Below are 20,561 nucleotides of genomic sequence, written 5' to 3'. Positions count from 1 at the left end.
GAAGGCTGATTTTTGATAAAATTAATTGCTTCTTTTGTATATAGACTAGTCTATTTTTTTTTATTTTAGAATCATTTTTTCTTGGACAAAAATCACACATTATATTCTAGGACAAAAAAAAAATTCAAAATCAGCACATTGCACAGCCGTTTTTCAGGAACACTGATTATTTTTTGCTTGGCCAATTCACCCTTTCGCACTTACGTACCTCTACCTATACCTAAATATTTTTTTCGGTTTATTTAATGAGTTGCATTAACAAATTTCTGAGTATATTGAATGAATCTCACACGGATATTTTCCACATAATATCATAAAATAATCTTCAACAATTTTCATTCTTAAAAACATAATGTGATTCTAAGAATCTAATTCATTCACATCTATGTATCGTGTTCTTACACAAATATTTTAAAAACTAACTGACTCAGTACTGCGTGCGCGCATGTGCGCTTTCAATCATATGTCAGCGCAAATTTTGAAATGTCATAAGCAAACAGCTTTCATAACAATGTGTGATCTGTTACGTATATCATTTGGCGCATAATTAACTGGTATAAATAACTAGTTTTTTTAAAGAAACTACTCCTGTTTGTTCGTGTGCTTACAATAATACTTATTTATTTTAGTTTTCCTTTCCCCTTAGATAAATGGAGTTTAAATACTAGTTGAATAAGGGAATTGAAAACTCAAGGAATGTATCGGATTGACACTGATATTCAAAAAATGTCAAAGCCAATGTATTGACTTTTATTGAAAACAGTATTGATAATATTTTCTTTTTTAATGAACTAGCTGATGAATGCGTTAATTACGAACTTTGTGACTAATAAAATTAATAGCCTAAATTACTTCTTAGTATATCAGCCTGCTAATAAAAATCCCATCAAAATTTATCTAGAGATTTCATAAATTAGCCAGAACAAACAGACAGACAGACAAACATTGTAAAAACTAATATTTTAGAGTATGTAAAAATTTGGTTGCTATGGTTATTTCAATGTTACAAATAGACATTCAAATTTCATTTATTAAGTCATTCATTCATTTATTAAGTTCAAGTTTCACATTGCACACAACAAAATAACAGTTAAATTCAGTGACGAAACCGATATGTTGACATTTTCCATGATATACGAACTATAGACATAGTCACCATTTTATCATACATCTAGAAATAAACGAAAATGTAACACGAAACTTAAAAAAAACTGTTATTGGCACGAAAAATATCAATCGAAATGCGACGTTACTAAATTAAATTGTAGGTACATTTTCGTTTTTCGTACAATTCTGTCGGACTGGGAGTTGGAATACGCGGGGCAATCACCAGTTCGATACGGTTGCTCGACACCATGTATATCATTTTGGAACAGCTCCCCAAGGGGGGGAGAATTAGCGACTCTGTGCATCTGCTTTTCAACACAATTTATCATTGACTTTTACCTGAATATCATTGATTTCTCATTTTAATACATTATTTTTAGACAGTCGTTCAGACTGCCGCGTTGGTTGAGTGCAGGGTCTCGGATTCGATTACTAGGTTTTCATCAGTATTTCAAAAATTGGTCAATAGAACCACGGAGTCTGGAATTGTGCCCAGTATATGGCAATAGGCTGCCCTATTACATGAGACTTTAAACACAAATAGTGAAAAGGGTGTACATTGTATAGCGGCATTACGTGCAGTAATTTGCATCTCTGCCTATCCCTTCGGGGATAAAAGGTGTGACGTTGCTATATATAATTTTATACAAAAGTTAATATTGATTCGACAATATTATTAATAAAAAAATAAATAAATATAATTATAAATTAATATCATTGTATAATGTTACCTACTGATCAATGTTGATGCATTTATAATAAAATTACAATTGTTAATTTTCTTTGAAAAACGATGTGCAAAACCTACCCAAATAAAATCTTTATCACGAATTGTTTCTGAAAAAAGATTTAAGATTTATTTATAAAATGTAGTATACAGGTTGTAAAAGAGGACGCTCCCGAAAGACGGAACATTTTTTCTCATATAATTTAGTTTAATTTTCGTGTTATTCACACAACACCAGCCTTAAGCAGTAGGCAGTCCACAAAATCTTACCTACCCTACCGTCACTACATTTTCATGGATATTACAAAAAATGTAAAATCAAAACTTACTTTTTCATAGTCAGTTTATAAAAGTTATTTAACAAAGAACTCTGAATTACCTGCAGATCTGTTTCAGCGCTTCAGCAGTTAACGTTACAAACGTTAAAGTAGCTCAAATTAACTAGAGGTTCGCGTTTAACTGTGAATAAGTATCTTAACTGTTCCGAAGTTGCTTTTATGTTGATGCTTAACTTATTGTAGTTTTAATTTAAATAGCTTGTATTTTATGAGTCCATTGCACGGTTAGCTAGGTAACTGACTGGCGTGCTACGTGTAGCGGGTTCGATTCCCACACGGAGCAACTCTTTGTCTGGGTGTCATGTGTATGTGAAATTGTATGTTTGTAACCGCACCCACAGGAGAATTTGGGGCAGAGTTTAAAAAAAAGTACCTAGTTAAAAAGAGTACTTATTTAGCAACTTTGTGAAACTAGTGTTATTGTTATTGTTCCGGAGCTGCGTACTACCTAGCTAGTTTACCGGGGCTCAGGCTCGAAAAGCAGGAGCAGGAACGGGGTAGTTTCTAGTAAGTAAGAGTCTGGCATTCCCTCCCGTCCAAGGCGAGAGTAGTCATTGGATGATTACCCTAAGAGAAAAGTAACTTTATAGTATTTTAACCATTATTACAACACTAGCTACTGTCGGGAATTCAGCCGCTTTAATCGCATACTTTAATCTATCTCTGCCAAATAGCATTGAATAGTGTTTGCGTGAATGAGAATAGACACATCCTCACAATCTTTCACATTGAGCATACTACTAGGATGTGAAAATAAACTTCCTATCAATTCTTCGAACACATTGAGCAGTAATTCACTCATAAAACGAAAGACGCAACGATGGACGGAAGTTTATAATTTCCCTGGAGCTTTGAAACGAAGATTCATAAATAATAACTAATTTCAATGTGTGCTCATATCTACCTCCCCACTCTTATTTACAAGGTAAATGAATATTGCGCATTCATGCTACATTTCATGCAAATCTTTGTATTGTATAAAGAATGACTGTTTTGTTTTTTTGTATTGAACTACAAACTTACGTGCATATTTTAATTTTTAATATAATAGCTATGTCTAATTGTCTATGTAAAAAAACCTTCATATATTAACATAATCATGTTATTATGTAAGTTTTAGTAATACTTATTGTGGTTAATAGTAGTGTGTAATATAGGTACTATAAATATTGATTATACTTACTATAAAAAAAAAAAAATCAAGGGCACGGACCAAGAGTCCGTGGAGAACTAATAAAACCTTCATAGAAATACTTATATTAGTAACTGAAAAAAGCATATACCTACATTTACCGGCACAGAAAAACGTTAAAAAATGGAATCAAAAGTCGGTTGAAAATCTCGCTTGGATATAAAATTAAGATAAATTCAAGACGTTATTCTCTATTCGCTTACAAAAAAAACTTATGAATTGATTGTATCTATTCGTAGAATATTTTAGTAAAGTTAAAGAATATTCTAAGAACATTTTATAACTGTACTTTTTTATCAACAGATGAAAAAAAGAAGAATATTACAACATTACTTCAATTCATTGACTCAGAATACTTACTTATATATAGATATAAGTAAATATATAGCTATAGATACTACATGCTCAGAATTCTCAGAACCGGTTTCTCGCTATTCGCTAGTTTTCCACGGTTTTCGGATTAGAAAGTGTTTCGCTACTAAATAGGCAATTTATAAGTAAGGAGGTGATAACAAGAACAGTTAATTTGTTTCTTTCACTTACAATTGTTTAGTTATTGTTAATACATGTGACAAGTTTACTATTATAGAATTAGGTACACTTAAAATTTCTACGGAACGACACTGTATGATTTACCATATTGGTGATTTTGCCAAGATATGATTATGAAATTTGATATGTTACCACATGTTAAAATAAAATAGTGTAAACCTAGGATAGAATTTTATCTCGATACAAGCTTCTTGTAGATACTACGTTCAGATTTCCGATGCTTTTCCTTCACCATACATCAATGATGTTTCTATAAACTTAACTCATACGTATATTTGAGTTTCGTCAATTAGAAATCACAGTACTCAGAGTCATTTAATGGTTACTTAACCCAGTTCTTAGCAATTATTTTCGGTACAAAATCGTTACTAAGGAATAGTTTAAGTAATCATTTCATTACGGTAGTAGGTAGTAGGACATTTAGTAATCATTTCATTTATATTTCATTTGAGTACAGCAGTAATTCATTAAGTAGAAATAAGATTCTGTTTTAAAAATAAAACATAATAAAGTTAATAATGGTCTAAGAATAAAAGTAAATAATAAAATCATAATTAACTAAAACTTGTATTGAAATAAACTGAAATGATTTTATTATAGGTAATTTTATAATTATATCTTGAGTATAAAGAGACTTGATAGGTACAGGTTTGAACAATAATTGTTCTATTTTTATTAAAGTAATAAATATATAATGAACTTACAATTAAATCATGTAAATCATGTTATTAATTTTACTCATTTTATAAATAGTATTTATTAAGCTCTAACTAGATACTTACTGTTGAATAATTTTATGGACGCGAGCACTGTTATATTGTTTTACGGGCTATATTTTTTTTTGTGTTAGTTATTTTTAATTTACTATTAGGTATAACATGTTATATATAACATAAAGGACAACACATATATACAATTGAGGTACATAATATTGAATGTGTTTTCGTGAAAGTCTTGTGTCGAATAATTTCTTTTCTTTTTCTCTCTCTTTTTTTCTTTATACCGCGTGTTATTCTCAGTCATAGGACTCACAAGAACCTAAGTGTGCAATTATGTAGGTTTTTATTTTAGTATCTGGGATGACATTACGGGCTCCTATCTGTATTATGGGTGAAGTACCAATTGATTCACGATAATCAACTTTATTGTTATAATAATGAAGTCAATTCTGTTGTTTTATTGTTACACAATTATTTTATTGATTGAAAAAGAACTATTACGTAATTGTTTATACACTATTAAGTACTTAACTGTGTGAAATTATTTTAAAGTTTATGTTACAAATTAAATAATTATAAAAGTTATAAGTAAAATTTTTACCTCTATGTAGTCATTTGAAATTAGATCTTTATGAAAAAGATATATTAATAAAATCTCTAACGACTAAATATCTGTTTATAAATGTTTTAAGTGATTTCAAGGTAAAGAAAGAGTACCTATTAATATTTTTTTCGCTGAAATCACTTCCATTTCAAACTTTCTTTAACTACAACGTTTAAGACTTGCGATTAAAATAATTGCTATCCATTAGAGTTAGATTTGAATAGAGACTTGCAAGTTTGTATAGAGCTTTGTAGATTTCTTATAAAACTAATTCTGTAGGTACATTTAATTCTAATACTAACCTTATAACTTTTAAGTTTATTTTGAGTAAATATAGCAATCTATAATAATCTTTATTTAATAATGACACAAAAGAGCTAAATACTAAATATATCTTGATTGGCTATGTAGGCCTTATTTATAAAGTTAGATGTACTTGGAAAGCCCTGTGTTACATGTGACAATAGGTGTTACATTATATGTTAATTTGGACATATCTTATTAAAGAAATTATAGACTGTTTTTGATGCCTAAAGTTTTTCTAGTTACATCCAAAAATAAAAGTTAATCATCTAGAAAGAATTGTAACACAATAACAATAAATAAACAATCCAAAACAATGATGAATAAGTAAACGTAATGAAAAATGTTCAAAAAGAAATATAAAGAGGCAAGACAAAGGGAAAGGAAACTAATTATTCTTAAAATTCTCATCCAACAGAGATGGTGTTATAATTGTACGGACAAAAGAAAATCTCCCGCTTTTTTCCGACAGCGCCGGTTACGACATTATTGAATTTAAAATTGACAGGAGTTTATTAGGTCATAATTGTTTTTTAATATTTAAATGAGGAATTAGAATTTCAGGTAGTACAGGCACTAAAGAAACGTTGCCCATTTTTTTTTATATTTGGATTAGAAAAACGTTATCTAAGAATGAGGTTTGCCGTAAAAAGATTTAAAACCTCTGTATTAACTTATTAAAATAATACTTGTTATATCTGGTTTGTTTCATATTCATTGTCTGGAAACTGTCAGAATAAATGGAAAGTTATGTTAAGATTGTGAAAAGTTTATAAATCTTACCTTGTTGTAGTCGTTGTCTCGAAGTCAGGTCACAAATAAGTCCAGGCAGTCGCACTATATATCACTGTACAACACGACGTACGGACGTACGGACAATCACATCTCAATAAGAATGGAAGTTGAAAGTTTTTGCCCCGGATTTATTTATTGTAGTAGTCACAACCTCATGGGAAATTATCCACCAACTCCCAACGCAGACAATCTTTCAACGTTTGTAATGGAAATAAAACTCAAACACAACAAGTACCAACATATGTACATAAAATACTTAATTTTCACTATTTTATCCGTACATACATAAATATATTTGCTTTCCTAGCGTTTAATCACAACTTACGGGAGTATTAACAACCAGATTTACATATTTCAAGTCTTTTCGGAAACGTAAAGAGCGCACACCGGTCTTCTCCTCATTTAATATATCACAACCATTTCCACCCATCCGTCTATAGAGCACAGTCCGCGGCACTCGGCTACATCTCCTCCAAGTCCTACACACTAGTTTAAACTATATTCACAACACTGAAGAGGTAAACATTGAAACTTGTTAACATTTACATCGTGTCAACGGGCGATGTATTTACTAAATCTCGTATCAATTCACGGAAGCATCACAAAGTATGAAGAACTTTCATATTTACAAGTGGTTTATCAGTTAGTTTTTGGCACGTACAACTTTGCCAGAGTTCATTCTGAACACGTGAAGTTTGCAAGCGGCACGAAGACGCGCGCGTTTTCCACTAACTCCGAGCCCAGTACTGAACACACGTCGCTACGAAATATGCATTTATAAATAGTTGTATGTATCCACGTCGCAGTATTCACTAACGCGATCCCGCCGTACTTCGGCGGTCGGCGAATGTCAGGTGATGTCCGAACTGTCAGTGAAACTGTGTTTTCAGTTTTCCAACGCGACGTGTGTTCCTCGTACTGTTTGTGCTCCGTTACTAGAGGCACGCGTTCTACTGCAACTGCTGAAAGGCGAAACCTGTTGAAATAGGACAGGGGACTGCGTGCGAGCGAGACGACACTACGCCGCCCGACTCCGTGCCGAGTTTCAGGCGCTTATTTTGCTAGTTACGCATGTGTGCGTGAAAAGTCGCGTGCTTACGGCCGACGAATCGGTGTTAGTGAGTTGTGGAAAACTCTCTTTAGGACGCTTTCACAAGCGCAAGGATTTTCATGATTCCAAACAGCGCTCCTAATAGATTGTATTGAACATCGCACACTTTGTGTTCGCAATCATATTTTTTTAATATTTTTTAGAAAAATGTTGTTCAATTATAATTTGTCATTGTAAAATCGTTCTCTAACTCATCTTAAGATCCAACAGCTGTTCTGCCGTTCTCTGACATTGACCTACTTTCTTGCTTTCGTTATCATTTAAAAAAATAAACAAGTTCTGTTTTCAATGGATGCTTAGATGAAGAAACTGCAAAGAATAGAATAATTTAGACGTATTTCGATCTGTTGTCAATCTTTTGTTTATTTTTTAGGACAAATCTAGTTTCATCATGATCGACGTAACAGAAAAAGTTGGAAAAATAACAAAAAAAAAAGAATAATATCTGAATAATTAATCGAAATCGTTTCTTAGAATCGGAGGTGTCGTTGTAAGAATTAATCAATTTAAAGTGGCATCAAGTCCAATATAAACAAGAGGCCACACAGACGCGTGTCGTAATCAAATAGCACGCAACTTGGAGGCTGTGTAGGTCGGAGAGTGAGATACGAGAGCGGGAGTGGTGCGGGAGAGAGGGAGATCACGACACGCACCGTAGATGCGCACGCAGCGCTCGATACACCCCACAGCCCCCTCACTCACACTCCGGCCAAATCTATACCGAAATGGGCGACCACCTCTGACAGCTCGCTCCAATGTAGCGATGTACCCTTCATTATATCGGGAATCAATTGACAAATGGGCACCCTGCGTTTGTGGTCTCTGGCCGCACACCACGCCGACCTCCGTGACACACAGACCTGCATCTGCACCGCGGCCACGCTCGCGCCGACAGCCCTTTGTTTATCTTTTTTAAAAGCCTCCTAATGGAGAGACGTCGTGCCCCAAAATGTTAAAGGACGGTCGCTTTGACGACCGTACCTAAGAATGTTTCGTCACAAATTAATTGAATGTCTTTACCTTTTGAATCTCCTTGATGTTACAACGAAACTCAAACACAACAAGTACCTTCTATTCTTTCGTCTCGAGTTCTTATTGCCTTATTTGTTTCATATTTTTCAAGTCTTTGTAGAAGGGTTTTCTCTGTGTAGTTAAAAACTAAATTGAAATTTTAACTTGACATAGGCTACAGAATTGTGCCATAGAGACGTAAAGTTTCAAGAAAGAGTAAAATTTTAAATAAGTTCTGGAACAATGGCTTTGATGACGATAAAAACATAAAAACGAATTTTCCATTTCAGTAAAAAAGTTTTCAATCAAACAGAAACTAATCGAGTATATTTTTTATCAAAACATGAATCAACATTGAGAATAACAAAATTCCATTCATCAAAACGAGGCACTATAAACAAAGCAATTCTCGTGATGGAAAAACAAATACTACGATATTTTTACAGCACGAAACTTTACGGCTTTTCATTGGTGTAGAAGCTTCAGTCATGCACAATTATGAGCAATTAGATGAACATGAAAGCACTGCAGGTCATGTTACAAGACGGGGGCGCGGACCCAAGGGCGCCGCGCCGCGACAAGAATTCCACTCTCCAATGAAAAAACCTTTCAGAATTATTAAATTTGACCTCTACGAGTCGCTCTGATTGCTTGTTTTGAAATGCCAGGGGAGAACAGATAAAATTAACATTTAGAGGATCACTTCGTCCCTTGGTATGTCTTCTGATTGCGTTTGAAGTTTAAATAAGAAGAGAACTTGTAGTTACTCGTAGTATAGAAATACCAAAATGGTTATTAAGACTATAGAAAAATGTAACAAATAGTTTGTAGGTTACATGAAATAATCCCAACTTTTTCGTTACTACAAGTGTGCCACCGTGTCGCCCTAAAACGTCTGAGATTTAACTTTCTCCGGCCGCCCACGTGCACTGAACTGTACCGCCATCTATATATTATACTTAGAACTACACGTCTACGTCTTGTTTTGAAAACCTTTATGGTTTTATTTATTGCTATTATATGTTTACAGATGGCTAATTTATTACTCTGTAAAGCGAGTTTACTGTCGTAAATAATAATTAGACAATATTTTCATAGACTTATTAACTGATTAACGCATCATTTTCTTTACTAAGTTATTCACTTTATGATTCTTGAAACATTGTAAGCGCCTACAAGAATCAAATAGGCGCCTATGAGAAGACATCGTAAAACGAATTACTAATGAAACCAAAAAAGACTTTTAACTAATTTTAGTTTACCAACCATTAATTCGTACATTCCACAAACAAAAATCATTCAATTCAACCTAAATAAAAATGACCAATTAAAAACACATTACAATACCAATACCTCATCTTTCTTATAACAGTCAACTATAAAAAAATATCTAATGAGTCCAATTAATCGCATATGCGAATAAAATAAGCTCTTAAAAGATTGTCACGGTGCCAAAAGCGGCACTAACTCACGAAATAACGTACGTATATAATTAGTGCGTCGCATACCACGACTATTGTTGCTCTCACATTTTCTAAATTGTAATATATATGTATGTAGTAATCTACCTATTAGTCCACAAGGGCCTTTTGGCACTTCAATTAGGAACCGCACTGATCACCTATCTTTACCTATGTATTACTATATTGGTGATTTTCCAAAGATAGGTATGAATAGAATACAATTTCATAAAATTTAACATCTATGAACCCCGGTGTCACCTGGAGTGAAGACCGCGTTTAGGCAAACGTGGTGTAGGGTACCAATGAGCTGCAGACTACCGGAGCTCCGGCTCGAAAAGCTGATACTCGTTCTCGAAAGGTTTTTAGTCAGTAAGAGTCTGACAATCCCTCTCGCTTCGCCCAAGGCGGGATTTTCCCCACTTTTTCTTGAAGAGGGAAAAACCCTCTTCAAAAAATAAGAGTGGGGCATTCACCAGCTAGAAAATATCCGGAACGTGCTAGCAGTGGTAAGAAGCGTAGAGGTGAAGATTAAGCAAATGGAGTGCCGATAGAAAATACATAAGTCTAACAGTGGAGGGTAATGAACTAGTAATGATGGAACACCCACTTTTGGTAGGCTAGGTCAGGACAGACCTAAATTAATGAAGAATACATTAACGATCCTTACCGAGCACCCATTTAGACCCCGTACTCTCATTAAGATTAGAAAAGAATCCACTAATCTTTTCGAGAATCAGAGTTTAAATGAATTCTTGCGAATTATATTTAGCAATGTCCCAATTAGTCGACAATAGCCCGTTACACACAGATTTGGAACGTCTAGTGCGTCTAATTAGTAAATCATTAACGTTCCCTCGTCGTACGAATAGGAACAACTGTTTGTCTGGCTTCATTCAACAGAGTATTTAAACGTACGTTTTTAGTAATAACGTTACTACACTCGTGTAATAGGGAGTGAGTGTATACCTACATTAATAACACCATAGATAGAAAGCAGATTTATTCTTCGTTCTTCAGTAATTTTCGGAGTAATCTAACTCGTTGTTACTATGCTCGATCTGGAAACTCGAATCCGGGACCACACCACCAAGTAGCCGGTCCCAGAAACCAGGACTAGGTAGAGACAATGGAACGCAAATTGCTAAGATTCTTACAAACCTATTCCCTTCATCAACAGTCATGCTCGTCGATTAAGAGTACTTTTAATTTAGCCCTTCTTTAATATAAATAAAAAATACGTAATAAAAAAACACTCCAAATTACTCTAATACCTATCTAAAATCACAAACACAAAACAGTTAAACAATACACAATTTGGAACAACAATAAAATGCATCAAATAGTCGCAGAGCGTGGTACAGTTTTAACTCAAAGGCGCCTAAACATAGACTAACTAGTTCCGTTGCGATAGTTTATAGGGAACATTCCGTGTGTCTGTACTCCCTACTAGTACATATATCAAGTGCATCTGCGGATGTGGGAAAGATTGCAGCAAATGTAACGATGTATGACAGAGTTCTGTAGCTCCAGGAGTTATAGTCTTCAGACCAGTAGACTACTACTTTGGACTACCTTTGTTTTAAAGTTAGGTGAACTCAATTTAAGGAAACGCACAGCAAAATTGTGGAATGAGCTGTCGTCGGCGGTATTTCCGAATTGATACGACCTTCAAGAAAAGAGCGTATTCCTTTTTAAAAGGCCTGTAACACACCTGTGTCTCCTCTGGTAGATGGTGGATTGCTGACTGACTGATCAGGTGACTCGTCTAATATATTTCATAAAAAAATCTGAAATAGGTTATGGGGTGTAAAAAATAATACCGCAACTCACCCTATTTTCTTCATAATGCCAAACTGAACTCTTCACTACCACTTAATTAAAATCATTAAGTACCTAATCCCTTAACGGACAAATTGTTATTCTATCCTCATTACTTTAGATTTGATTTTCCATTGTTACATTTTCTATGCAAGCAAACGTGAATCTTAATTCAAATTGGCAAATGTGGAAACTATGCAAAAAAAAACATTAAAATATACATATTTAATTGCGCCATCATTATCATAAACGCACGTGTCACACAACTGACACAATACAAAAATCTAAAAACGAAACGAAAGAACCCACTTACCACATTAAACGGTTAACATTGAAACAAAACAAGCCAATCTTTAATTAAACCGTTACCTATAAAAATACAATAAAACGAACAATAAAATGGCCGCCCACAAGACAGAATGTAAGAAACATTTTGAAACAATACAATAGTTGGAGATCTCTCGCGACCACTGAGAGCGGAGAAATGGGTCAGTGTCGACTAAGATATAAAAATATCCACTTGTGTCTATATCGAACGTTACCCTTTTCATCTCCGCTAGTGTAGAACTGAGATGTCACGAGTCGACAGCGCGACCACTCGTATTTACACTCACCTATATCGATATATTTATGTCGATAATTTCCCAGCACTTTTATTGCGTTCTGTGCTTTTTTAAAAGGATGCTGTTGGATATTTTTGTTAAAATAATATTGGAGTTTAAGTTAGAGTATGTCGCGTGTCCAATTCTCAGTTTTCACACGGAACAACTTTTTGTAGGACGCACAATAAATTGTTATTCTAGATCTGTTTGTCTGCGGACTGTCTAGCGGGTTACCGGGGCTCGGGCTCGAAAAGTAGGAGTAGGAACGGGGTGTTTTTTAGTCAGTAAGAGTCTGTCACTCCCTCTCGCCTCGCCCAAAGCGAATAAAACATTGGATGAATTATCGCCCTCAAAAAAAATCGGTTTGTAATCTGTATGTGAGTGTTTATAATCGCACCCATGACACACAAGTTACATTACGTTATTAAAAATGTATGAAAGTACTTACCTACTCAGAACAGAAATTACTGATACATAAAATAAAATAGTGTCAACTTACAATACTTTCAGCTACTGACTATATTATATATTATCTACATCAGCAAACAGTTTTTCGATTCCCCAGAGAGGGATGGGTTCCGATAAAGATCTGACTGCATATAAGGTATAAGCCTTTCTCGGGGAGGACAAAGCACTCAGTCCCTCTGAATACGTCACTCCCAAGGGACTCTGATATCCTTTTCTTATATTATTAGTTTGAAGAATATTAATTTTCAAACTTAAAACTGAATTTCTTTATGTAGCAAACTAAATTGGTTTTGTTGACATTTCTTTTTTTTTTGTTTATTATTCTAATCTGTTTCCATGGGTGTTGTAAAAGAATTACTTTATCAACAGCGACTGGCTAACTCAGTAGTACTCTCTCTTTCTCATCTTTATCCATCCTGCCTTTCAATCCCGAAGAATTATGGCATAAAGAAAAAGTCCATAGTCTAGCTGTATTCGAGTGTGTGAGCCATTGATGGACACGTGATTGTTTATGAGGTTTCACTACTACGTTGAACCGATCAAACGATTATAAAACGACTTACAACTAACGCCATCTATTTCTTAAGCTCAGAACTACTTACGACATTCGAGTCAAGGAAGTTGAAACAGTTGGAACCACTCTTCTGTATTCCAAATACGTATTTCTAACTTATAAAAAACGAATAAAAGTCTTAAGATATCATCAATGTGTTAGTACATGGCGCATAAACATATAATTATGTAGCAGACACCGTTTTAAATTAATATAATGACTTTAGATTCCTTTTCGCTTTCATATCAAACGGGTGACATAGATACATTATTTTATATTCTTATATGAATATCTATTGTACTTTTGGCCATTAAAATACAAACTTATTAGTGAAAAGACCCTTTTAATTACCTATCTGAGCTTTCTCTTCTTTCCTGCAGGTAAAATGATGCAAAGGAATTAATAATAGCTACAATAATTAGTCTATAAGATCACGATTACTGCAACTGCAATGAAAATACACGTTAATTAATTACCCAGCGCAGTAATGAAGTCATTAAACTATTGACAAATGGTGTTATGACTGCGAGATGAGTCAGATGTCCCAATTTTCATTTAAGACAGCTTGCGACTGCTTTCGATGACATGTTACATTAATTGCAAGCTATTTTGAGAGCTATGTGTACGGATTTAGATGATAGAATGGTTTGGGAATACTTGTATTCTAATGAGCTATAGGTTTTTGGGAGAAAAAGTGTAAATATTGGCGTCCTTACCTATTTTTTTTTTAGATTTTATGTTAGTTGAACCGATTATGTGGGAGATTGTTTTAAATAATTATTATATCTTATGGACAATAAATAAATAACAAAACTGGTTCATGTTTAGGTATTTGTATGTATTATTAACAGTTATATTTGTACTTACCGCTTCTTGAACGCTGCTCTCATCGTTTTATTTAAATCTACAGTTCCTTATTATATAAGTTAGTATATTACTCGCTTGTTTACATCCCGAAAATTTTAAAGAACACACCTTTCTTTTAAATTTTACGGCTTTTATCATATTTTGTAACTGCGCAAGTTCTTCAATGAATTTAGTTCAGGATTAAAAAGATAGATGGCGTTAGTAGTATGACTTTTAGTTCTACACAATAAATACTATTAATTTGATTCTACGCACATGCAAATGTAATTTATAAGGATAAGATGAAATATTAATACAAGCCATGATCGTTTTATGAACGTCAATGATTTAATCTTATGCATATATCTTATACAGGGTGACTTTGAATTCGACGTATTCCTCTCGGGAGGTGATAATACAACTAATTTCCTACAAAATTAGCCCTGAGGTCCTTGGGCGGAAAGTAGCTAGTTTCTGAGATATTCAACATTTTTGGTTTTGGTAAACAAATCCCGAATTGATTACAAAACCATCAATAAATAAAAAAATACTGGTTGGATTTTAGTAATTTTAGTTTTAATCAGTTGCCAATACATCAGTTATCATTTATAAATACTAATAATGACAGAAATATCATTCGTTTTAAAATAGCAAGTAATTTCTTATCAAATTTTGTTTTGTGTCACTAATTTGGTCGATAGAAACCTGGATTTATTTCGAAAAAAATATATGACAATAAGCGTAGAAACTATTAGGAAAACTTCCTTGGTTTATTAGCTACCCAGAAACGTAAAATTATTTACAAAATTCTCAAAAACAAATGAATTAATTGATGATAAGTAGAGTGTAAAGAGAAAAGGGCAATGATGATTTTTACATGAAGTCACTTGTTTATACAGACGAAATTGGCCGTGTATGGAAATTTTTCCCCAAAACATATTTGAAGATAATGACGAAATAAGACGCATATTCAGTCCGAGAGTGACCGTCATAGAGATAAGAAAGCGTGTTCGGGTATGTATTCGTCATAGGGGAGGTCACTTTGAACAAAATTTTGTAAATAAAGCTGTTGTTGAAATTGCCCTTTTCTCTTTACACTCTACTTATCATCAATTAATTCATTTGTTTTTGAGAATTTTGTAAATAATTTTACGTTTCTGGGTAGCTAATAAACCAAGGAAGTTTTCCTAATAGTTTGTACGCTTATTGTCATATATTTTTTTCGAAATAAATCCAGGTTTCTATCGACCAAATTAGTGACACAAAACAAAATTTGATAAGAAATTACTTGCTATTTTAAAACGAATGATATTTCTGCCATTATTAGTATTTATAAATGATAACTGATGAATTGGCAACTGATTAAAACTAAAATTACTAAAATCCAACCAGTATTTTTTTATTTATTTATGGTTTTGTAATCAATTCGGGATTTGTTTACCAAAACCAAAAATGTTGAATATCTCAGAAACTAGCCACTTTCCGCCCAAGGACCTCAGGGCTAATTTTGTAGGAAATTAGTTGTATTATCACCTCCCGAGAGGAATACGTCGAATTCAAAGTCACCCTGTATAAGTAAGCTCTTAATACGTCTTATATTAACAGCTATAATTAACTATTTTATAGTCTATAAAAAGATATTACTTATATACTTTTCTGATTAAAAATAGATACATCTAGGTACACCTATTTAAATACTGGTTTTCATATCTACTACTAATAAAATCAGTTTGGAATTAATTGTGTACTGTGTGGTAGCTATACGCTTATTAGGAATTATGAGTAAGTATCGTATTATTGGTATAAACCTCTCCCCATCTTTGAGCTACCTATACATACATACATGACCCCACGCCTGTGTCCCATGGGGGTAGGCAGAGAGGAACGCCAATTTCCGCATGGAACAACTCTTTGTGTGATCCACAGAGTCATTGTCGTTCCGGGTCTAAGTGTCATGTGTGTGTGTGAAATTGCATATTTATAAACGCACCCACGATACAGGAAAAAACTCTAATGTGGAGGAATATCTTTAAAAAAGAAAAATGTATAATAAAACACTATCGTACATGTCACTCACGTGTCGACGACCCTAGTAAAACCCATCCCACTCTTTTTGTATGAAAGACATACAGTGTTTGTATTGTTGCATTGAAAACTAGGTTTATAATAACTAGGTTAAATATAGGTGTATTTGGTCTTATCGGGAATAACCCTAACGCATTCATTGACACATACTATGTTGTCTTCCTTACATGGCAAAACATGTGATATAAATATTTATGGAAAACATAACAAATAAATCAGGTTTTCCGCAAACAAGTAACTGTGTATGTAAAATACACACCCATTAGCAATTGTTGGTTATTTGAAGTTCAATCTAAATGATAATAATATATTACGTATGGACCCTTATGACCTATTTGTTATCATTTTGGTTGACGATATACGAAAAATTTGCGAAATAGGCCCAATAGGTAAGCCATATAAGCTATGAGCTAATTCGAACACTGTTTACAAGTACGGCATTATTAGCAGCGCCGCATATCCGCAAAATTCCTAGACAACCTACAACATTACAGCTCTTCTGTAGTCCAGGTACTGAAAGCTGTTCGAATCACCTGATGATTAGCAATCAGCGTCGCCCATGGACACATGAAACATCAGAGGCGTTACAAGTACGAGTACGTTGCCAGGTCTTTTGGCAGCTAAGAATTTGAGGATAGTTAAGGATTCGGGGATCGGAGACGTTGGGGAAGGAAGTAACTGTGCCTCCAGTAACCTCACTCACACGACGACTTACAACGCAAGTGTTGTTTCACGTTGGTTTTAAGTGAGGCCATAGTACCACATAAAATCCTATTAATTCGATATTTCCTCTTGCGTCCTACCTCCTAGGATAATATAGTTATAGTTAGTACCTAGTATTGCTCTGAATCATCTCATTGCTATATACTTTTCTTTATCCTGTTTTTGTATGTCGAACTCAAACTCACTCAAACGATCTTTTTCTTTTACCAAGCTTATTTTCTTAACTTCGTATATTTTGTTGCTAAGATACCTTACACAGTCTACCTTAACTCTTATGGAGCTTTAAAATTGTACAAATCTTTTTTTTTTTTCAGAGATATCTATTATTTGCACCACCCTTTATCATCCATCCAAAGAAACCTATCTTCAACTGCACGGTTGTAGTGCAGTGCCATAGCTGGGCAACTGGTTGCCGCACAACGTGTAGCGGATTCGATTCCAACTCAAACAACGGTGCACGGAGTAACTTTTAATGTGATCCACAATTTTTTCTGAGTCTGAGTGTCACGTGTACCTATGTGAACTTGTATGTTTGTAAACGCACCGACGATACAGGAGAAAATCCTAGTGCGGGGCAACGTTTTACTTAAAAAATAATTTAAACTGCAGTTAATTTTAAACCACAAAAGCATTAGGTACCAAACCAACATTTAATTTTCAAAACATCGCACTAATAATGATCGCCATCACGAACAGTCAAAATGAAACCACACAAAATAATAACAGACCAGACAGTATTGAATATGGTTTTAATCTGTTCAAAGTGAATGAAATATTTCCAATGATTGCATACAATCTCTGGATTTTACAGCGCAAAGCCCTACATTGAATGAGGGCTTGGAATTATTTTGTTTTAACTGTGACATGGATGGAAGTATTCAGGGAATGGGGCATGCTGGCCGGGCACATCGTAATAACCGCTATTGAATTAATACCTGTAGGGGAGGATTAAATATGCCATGCATGTGAACTGCTGAACATATGTACGTACTTAAGCCTTTTCGTTATGTGTGTGGTGTAAATATATCTGTTATTTATTTGTATCTATTTCTAGTTTGTGGTCGTCATTGTACAAATAATTATTCTAGTCGATTTTTGCATTTATAAGTGGATTATTGATGCAGATGTACTTGAGAACTTTGACTCTCGAAAACAAGAAGAAGAAATTAATTTGATATCTCCATTTTAAAGCATACGAGATGGTTACCACATCCGGAGCTGCGGACAACGTAATAGGTTACCGGGGCTCCAGCTGAAAGCATGAGAAGGAACGGGGTGGTTTTTAGTCAGTAAGAGTCTGACACTGGATCCCGCCCGATGATGTAACCCCTCAAAAAAAAGATGGTTGCCACAACCTGTTACAAATATGACGCAGTAGGTAGTTACGCACACGAAATATTGGTTTATTTCCTTCCTACATAGCGAAAACTACATAGTGTCGGAATAATACCAATAATATTATATTTATCCAAATAAATATGTACCTCTCGTTATACCCAAACACAATTAATTCACAGGATAGTTTCACAATTGGATGCTAAAATTGGTATGGTTTTAAAAGAAGCGTCAGAGAGTAACGTCACTGTGAATAAATGTGCCTTTTCCCATATATGGCTGACGCTTTTGAGCGCTGATGACGATGACTTGACTGACCTGACGTAGTCCTCAGTAATCTATTAAACTACTGATGATGCGGTAATGACGCCATCTTAGCAACTAGACGTAGAGGAAATCCTTTATAATAATTACTGTTTTACGTAGGTTGGGTATGAATATTTTAACGGTATTTAAATGGGTTGGGTTTTATATATTGTTTTAGGAATTATTTAATCAATTTTGTTGGGTAAAAAAACTTCAAATGTATTTAGATTTTTTAGCGTTTTGGAATGGGCGGAAACTTTCTGAAGTGTCTAGCTCTAAATGAGAAAGACTATAAGCAGTGGGGGACCTCACTTGCGACTACACTGTGTGTCTCAGTATGGGATTTTACCACATTACTTAGCAGTTCACTACTGGAGCCCACATCTGGAGATCTGCATCTCCTTTGGGAGTTCCAAAGTTTTTACAATACTAGAAATAGATCATTTTCACCGTTTAGGCGTTTTTGAAGACATTAATTTTTCGAAATACGATGTATCTCATCTCATCATCATGGCGCTTGCAACAGTGTCGAAATTATCGGAAACTCATAAAAACTAATAAACATGATAAATATCTCGTTTTAAGTTCTAATGATATTACTGGTGACCATGTCAGTTTAAAAACTTAGAACAATGCATCTAATTTATTTTTCGATAGTATAAATTTAGCGCTAGCCAGTTATTTCTGGTACCGAAGTCTATAGAACACATTGACATACTTATCAATTTCAATCAATTCTACGGTACAAGGAACTCTATTCTGAATCATTTTGGTGAGTCATGTCATGTCCAAGAACATTATCTTCAAATTAAACGTACCTTAACTTTAATTAACAAACAAAATAACATATTTTTTGTTCCCCAAAGTGACCATATAATAAGATCACGCAACTGACTCACAGTATGTGACCATGGCCATTGGCCAATAAATAAGCCGCGTCCAATGTCTCATACTACTTAACACAGGTTTATTATTTCATCAACTTCCCATGGATACTGGGAATCCCCATTGATTGGGGTATTTAATGGGTTTAATAGGTCTCTTTAAGGGTTGTTGAATCAGACTTAGAATACCGGTTCTTTCCCCAAAGATTTATTATTTTAATTAAGAAACTTGCTCCAATTAGTCGGTTATTGTTCTCAATTAGTTTTATTTTAAGACCTATAGTCGTGTTATGTATGTTATGTACCTATCATATAGCTGTTTATACTGCTAGGTATGTATGTTTTTATGTGATATAAAATTGTGTTTTCAGTTATTTATTGTTAATAATTAATGCAATTCGTATATTGTCATGTCTACTTATAACTACAACATCTACGATTGGCGGCTTACACAAAAATAATGGATGTATTCTTAGCGATCACCAGACATATAATCGAATAAGTTACTTATTTTGTTGATCTTTTGATTCGAGTTACAGAATACCCATATGTTCACAGCTTCTGTACCTATATCCCACATACAAATTGTATACACGTTTGTTATAAGTGAGGATTGCGATACAAATGTATTGTTATAAAACTTAGCAAACATTTGATTTCTTGTACTTCCCCGTTTAACAAGGATTTGTTGTCGTCATTAGGAAAAGGAAAGAATTAAACTATTAACCGGATAGAAAAGAATTAAAAATGAATAACGTCTATATGTATAGCGTCTTGTTGCATCGTGCCTATGACCAAAGTTATTTATCAGGACTACTAAAATTTTAAAACATTGTCAAATTGTTGTCAGACATGAAGATCAAACCCTAACGGATCAGTTGTCATCAAGGTCCTCAATAACAAGCAAAATATAAAACCCTGATACACCGTGTGGGGAAACCTCTTATGACTTAATTTAAACCACACATTTATTATCATCTTGGCTGACAATATACGAAAAATGAGCACAATATACGCAG

General features: G+C 34.0%; 1 protein-coding gene across 1 annotated transcript in view; it reads right to left on the bottom strand.

Moving 5' to 3' along the window:
- The window catches only part of LOC118275285 (zinc finger protein 541), a 288,113-nt gene extending 280,830 nt beyond the window's left edge, over window positions 1-7,283 (bottom strand). Inside the window, exon 1 of the mRNA XM_035593193.2 lies at window positions 6,326-7,283. The gene's annotated coding sequence lies outside the window, so the exon portion shown is untranslated. The remainder of the gene's footprint in view (window positions 1-6,325) is intronic.
- Window positions 7,284-20,561: the final 13,278 nt, after the last annotated feature.

Source organism: Spodoptera frugiperda, chromosome 8, assembly GCF_023101765.2.
Source record: "Spodoptera frugiperda isolate SF20-4 chromosome 8, AGI-APGP_CSIRO_Sfru_2.0, whole genome shotgun sequence".
NCBI lineage: Eukaryota > Metazoa > Arthropoda > Insecta > Lepidoptera > Noctuidae > Spodoptera > Spodoptera frugiperda.
The sequence above is the reverse complement of the archived record's forward strand: the minus strand, read 5'-3'. Positions and strand labels throughout refer to the sequence as shown.